The sequence below is a fragment of the Pan troglodytes genome, chromosome 12 (assembly GCF_028858775.2).
Source record: "Pan troglodytes isolate AG18354 chromosome 12, NHGRI_mPanTro3-v2.0_pri, whole genome shotgun sequence".
Lineage (NCBI taxonomy): Eukaryota > Metazoa > Chordata > Mammalia > Primates > Hominidae > Pan > Pan troglodytes.
In genome coordinates this window covers 11,950,556-11,956,423 of record NC_072410.2, presented here as the reverse complement: position 1 = coordinate 11,956,423, position 5,868 = coordinate 11,950,556, and positions in this window count along the sequence as shown.

Genomic DNA, 5,868 nt, shown 5'->3' with positions numbered 1-5,868 from the left:
TGGGTCCAAGGCCACACCACTGGTGGGTTGCAGGGCGAGGCTGGAACCCAGGTCTTGCTGATTCAGATCAGAAGTTAATGCCTACACTGACCAGAGTCAAACACAGAGCTGGTATGTCTCATAGAAAAGGCACAGATTCCTTGTCATTACAAACACTCTGGTTAATGCTCAGATTTTTGATATATCCTGCATGAACCATTTCAGCTCAAGGCACCATGAGTCCAGTGTTAAAAATTATGCAGGAATAAGAGTGACAGATTCTAGACCAAAGACCTGGATTTTAGTTGACTGATTTGCCTTTAGGTGTGGGCCCTTTGGTGTTATTAATGGGGGTGTCTCACATTGGGACTAGAAGGGTGGGCTTTGGAGTCTGCCCAGACTCTTCTAGGCCTCTGTCTTCTTCTGGGAGAGAGGAAAAAGTAGCATCAGTGCTCTCATGGGGTGAGGAGGAAATGAGCGAATGTGTGTGAGATGCTCAGGCCTGCCCAGGATGGACTATGGCTGTTAATATTATTAGTAGTATTAAATGCAATGGCCTGAGGCCAATCACTTAACCTCCATAAGCTTCCATTTCCTCATCTGCAAAATAGGGAAAGAAAAATTGCTGCTGCACTTGATTGCTGTGAGGTTCAAAAGGAAAACCTCTGTATGCTGTAAATAATTACACCAGCCCTTGCAACCAATTAAAATCTTCTCCCTGCTTTAAATGGCTTGATTAGACACTCACTGTTTTCCAAGGCTGAGCATTATTGGGCATTGGCGTGTAGTTTTTAAAGGAAGTGTCTGGACAATTGTGTCTGAGAATGCAGTCTCCTCTCACTCTCAGCTCCGCCGAGTTGGTCTCCTTCTCATGGGCTACATAGTGCATTGTGACCAATGGAGAATACACACCTTTGGGAGAATTTGCGGGCAGGGCCATTTTCAGCCAGTACAATGTCTTTGTGCAAATACAGAAGGGACCTCCTTCCCTGGGACATACAGAGAACATGGGCATGCATGCAAGCTGGATTTCAGCGCCCTCCTACCCCACTGACCATCTCCCTCCTGTGAATGGCAGCCCTGTGTGCACATAATCTGCATCTAGGTTGCAAACTTCAGTGTCCTTGGGGACAGGCAGACGGTGTCAGTGGACGTGAGTGAAGTCACCTGGGTGTGAGGCAGTAGGAAGGGTGGGGACTACTACAGCCAACTGAAGCGCCCAGTCCAGGAGTTGTGGGAGCAGCTGTGACCAGCTCCAGGTGGCACTGCCAGGTGCAGGTCCAGGAAGGCCAGGCCTTTCCGTTTATCTAGAGAAATCTAGATATCTATATAAAGTTTTCCTGCTTTTGAAAATTACTGTGCACGTCAGAAAAACACATCTTCGGGTGGAATATCATGTGTGGGTCACAGCTGCCCACCTGCTCTATGCAAAGCCCAGTCACAATCTGAATCCTGACACCAGCGAGAGGGGAGGTGCCTCCCTCTTCCCCTCCTTTCTCCTTGTCTTCTCTCCTTCCTTTCCCTCCTTGACCACCTCTTCTGACCCAACCCCAAGGCCTGTGGGCTTCCCTCTCCCTGCCTCAGTTCTCTCTGTTCATGGCCTCCCCTCGGACAACCACACCACCTATCGAAAAACTCTTTGCCCACATCCTCCCTCTTTCCGCCGGATGCTCTCAACCCCCACCCAGCATTCGATCGCTCCCTCCTGACTGCCAGCTCCTTGAAGCCAAGAGACCTTGCCTGACGTGGAATCTGTTAGTTTAAGATATTTCTCTATGAGCAAATCCAAACTCCTCAGCCTGCTCTCTGTGATCCACCTCCCACTGTCTCCCAGGACCCTGGAGCACCTGCTCACTGCTCTCATTGAAGTTATTCTCTGAGCAAAGCCTGACCGTCCTGCTTCTGTGCCTTCATTTTAGTTGTGCTCATTACCTATGATTCCCTTCTTCTCTTGTCGACCAGCCCTGCAAAACTTAACATTTAATTGCCTTAATTCTTCCACTGAATGTCCATGAACAACCTGGCTTCCCTTTCCCAGAATCCTGCTGTTGAGAAAAGGATTCAGGATTGGACCCTAGGAATTTCTTACAGTGGCAGTTATTACCTCTCCAGGGACATAGCCTTTTACCAACTGGAAGTTGCTGGGTGCAGCAGACAGATTTTCATTCTTTGTAGTACTTTGTAGTACTATTTGTCCTGCATACAGCCAGTGGTCACCAAGAACTTAATTCTCAGCTAGAGATTTCCATCATTTTTTCTTTCAAGTATCTAGAGGGCCCAAAGTAGCAGCTGTGTTTCCTAAATTCAGGAAGCACCACTCCTCTCTTTTGTCTCTTATCCCATATCCTCCGGTGCTGTGTTTCCACGGGATCTTTCCTGGGTGTGCAGGAGGTGCCACGGACTTACCCTCGGGGGTGAGTGTGGCCTTGTGTTTTGCTGTTGTTTTTGAGTATGCAAGTTCCTGTTCAAGAAAAGACCTTTCCAAAACAACCAGGTGTGCCAAGACCATGCTGGACACACCAGCTAGCTTGCACACCCATCAGGCCACTGCTGCAGCTACTGCCCTGGGGATACCCGGGCAACCAATACCAACTGCCCAAAAGAGGCCAGCAGGCAAGTGGATCCCCCCACCCCCAAGTATGTCCATAGCCAGGGCCATGTTTTGGGACCCCAGAGAGAATCTCTTCCATGATATTACCCTTCATTTCTCCACTCTCTGTTTTCATCTTTCCATAATCAAGTGAGGGAGTGATGAAATTGGCTCCCAGTCCCTCATGCTTCTGCACAAGACAGGCCTGTTCCCAAGTGGCTGTTCTGCAGAAAATTCACATCTTAAGATTGTAAAAGGTGTTACTGGAATAAAAGGATTCTGTGATCAAAGAAGTTTGGAAAACATTAACTTAAACAAAAGTTCATCAGGTTTCTTTACTGCAGGACTTCTCAGAGCCTTTAATGCACTGTGGTTCCCCAAGGGGGTGCCAGGTCACAGAGCATTTTTCAGCCTTTTGCGACTGTGAAATTCATTTGTTCAAGGGGCATCTGGAGTGGATGGTGACGAATGCACTCTGGGAGATGTGGTTGTGCAGGACACACAGCCGGCACTCAGACCCGGGCCTGCTCACAGCGCTGGCTCCTCATGTGGCCAGGCCCTCTGCCCCTCACTGAGCCTTGCCGGCTTTGCTGTAATTGTATTCCCATATGTGTCCCGTCTGGCTTGATACAACTCTGGCCACCGACTTCCGGAATATTCCAAGGCCTAGCCCAGGCCCGTGTGTCCCGAGATTACCTCTCGTTGCTGGCAGCCATCTCTATGAATTCAGGAATGAAAATCACAAAGCCAGTGGCAGGGCTGGCAGGCCTGACAAGTCAGTAGGGACCATGCTTTGCCCTTTGTCTGCCCCATGCTCCTGGCTCAGCCAGGAGGCCTCAGGGATCTAGGAATCCAGTCTCTCTGGGTTCACACCACCAGACATTCAAAGCAGAACAAAACACAGTTTCACAATGACTTCGAGAAGTCTGACATGGGTGGACCTTAAATTGCCACCCCATGATTTTAACTATTATTTTCTTTGATTCTAAGATGTCATCAATTGTACGACACACCATTGTTTTAAGAACAGCTTGTAGGGGGTGAACAAAAACGAAAGAAAAAAGAAACACCACATGTAGTGTACCGACTAATTGTAAGACACATCCTGATTTCAGAATAATTAAAATTTGAACAATTGTGTGCCTTGGAATTGAGGAAATACACTATTTCTACAGGTCGGGGTTGGCTTCCTTTTTCATTGCTGCTGAGGAAGCTGAGATGCAGGCTCCAAGCAAGAAGTCAGGAGACTGGGGTGCTGGGCAGGTGTTTGATCTCAAAAAGAAGTCATTGAAGTAGCATGTGGTCAAGCCTGTGCCAGGTTAGGAGGTGCTGGGGTGAAGCTTGCCCTGCCTTTACCCTCTAGTGTGTGGCTGTTTATCCTGTCAAGAGGTAACGTGTCTCCTACAGCTTCCCAGAAGGCAAGGTGGTGTGTGCGCCTGTGTTTTGTAGCTGTCAGAAATAGCCGGACCATTCAAGTGTATGTGAAACCAGCTCTGTAAGCTGTGAAATGGAGCATCATTCTTTTTTTTTTCTGCAATGGCGTAAACATCACCACTAATTCCTAAAGATACAATGAAAACAGAAATGTATTAAGAGTATTTTGGAATGACTCTGAGCTGATGACAACCCTTCAGTAGCTCACATCATAGGGGGACTCACTCACCTCTTCTTCATCCAGGGAATCCCACCTCCTTCTTCCTGGGTGGAGTTTCCTGGGTGAACCCCAGGAGGAGGGAATCTCCACCGAGGTGGTGATGTTTGAGCCGGTTCTTAGAAAACAGGTGCAATGATGGGGCAGAAGATATTCAACAGGGGAACTGGGGCTGGAGATAAATTGAGGAGCAGTGAGAAGTTTGCTGCGAGGGCACGTGAGCTGGGAGGTGGGAGGTGAAGCCCGAGCAGGATTGGAGTTAGGCTGATGGTCTATACCACCTTCTCACTGAGTGATTTTTACATCTTGTTTTCAACAAATCAGCAAAGACACTTTAAATGCTGTCATGAGCTGGCTGCAAGTGTTCAAGCGGTGCCACCAGTGCTCTTGGTTGTGACCAGATCACGTGCTCCAGAGCAGAGCTCCTGTGTAGCCTGTTGCCATGCCCCATGCCCTCCACCTCAGGAGGCTGGGCTCGGTGTTCCTCCTGCTGGCACCTGCTTCCCCCGGGCACAGGCATGGCTAATTTCACTCAGGTCTGGGCCGGCTTCCTTCCCGAACCTCTTACTGTTAAACATGCTCTCCTCATTCTGTCTCCCCTATCGTGCTTGTTACCCCGCGTGACACTTGTCATTCATTTGTTTCATTTTTATAATGTGAACTCTGCGGTGGCTTTGCTCAGTCCTGTCTCTGCTGTGCTCAGAATGTGGCCTGACACTTAGCAGAGGCTCTGTGTTGATTGTTGCTATAGAATGACACTGTTCTCTGAGTTCTTCCACATGTATTACTTTGTTTGATTCTCATTCCTTTTCTGATTTGTGGATGTAAAAATTATCTAAAAGACGATAAAAGAATTCCCACGATAGTTATTGCACAAGGAGGGAGAGGGACACGCAACCCCACGCTCTCCCTGCTACAGCGTTAACCTTCAGGATGACACCACCCTCGACACTCACTTCATGATGGCCTGCACATCTGACCTTGTGCAGGAGCCCGCAGCGTGGGATTGAGCAGCCTCCTGCTCCAGCCAGCTGACTGCCCCTCAGAGGGGACTGAGGTGACAAAACAGGATCCCATCATTTGGTAAACAGGACTCAAGCATGAAGTCTGAGGGGTGTGGGGAGGTGTAGGGTGGGTAGCAAATGGCTGTGAAAAGCAAGAGGCTTTCCACGGGCGAAGCTAAGTCTAGATGTACCCAGATTAGCGACATTTCCTTAAAAGGTTTTTCCAGCCAGGAGCAAGGGACTGGGTGAATCATCCTTAAGACGGGTGACAGGAGGCAGGAATAAAGCATGAATAAAGCATCAGGAAGGGACTAGGATTTAAAACTGGCCCCTCAATGCTTCTACACTGCTGGTGAGAATGTAAGTTAGTTCAGCCACTGTGGAAAGCTGTCTGGAGAGTTCTCAAATAACTTAAACTAGAACTACCATTTGACCTAGCAATCCCATTTGCTGGGTATATGCCCAAAGGAATCCAAAATATTCTACCATAAAGACACATACACGCATATATTCCTCACAGCACTGTTCACAATAGCAAAGACCTAGATGCCCATCGATGGTGGTTTGGATAAAGAAAATGTGGTGCATATACACCATGGAATACTGTGCAGCCACAGAAACGAATGAAATCATGTCCATTACAG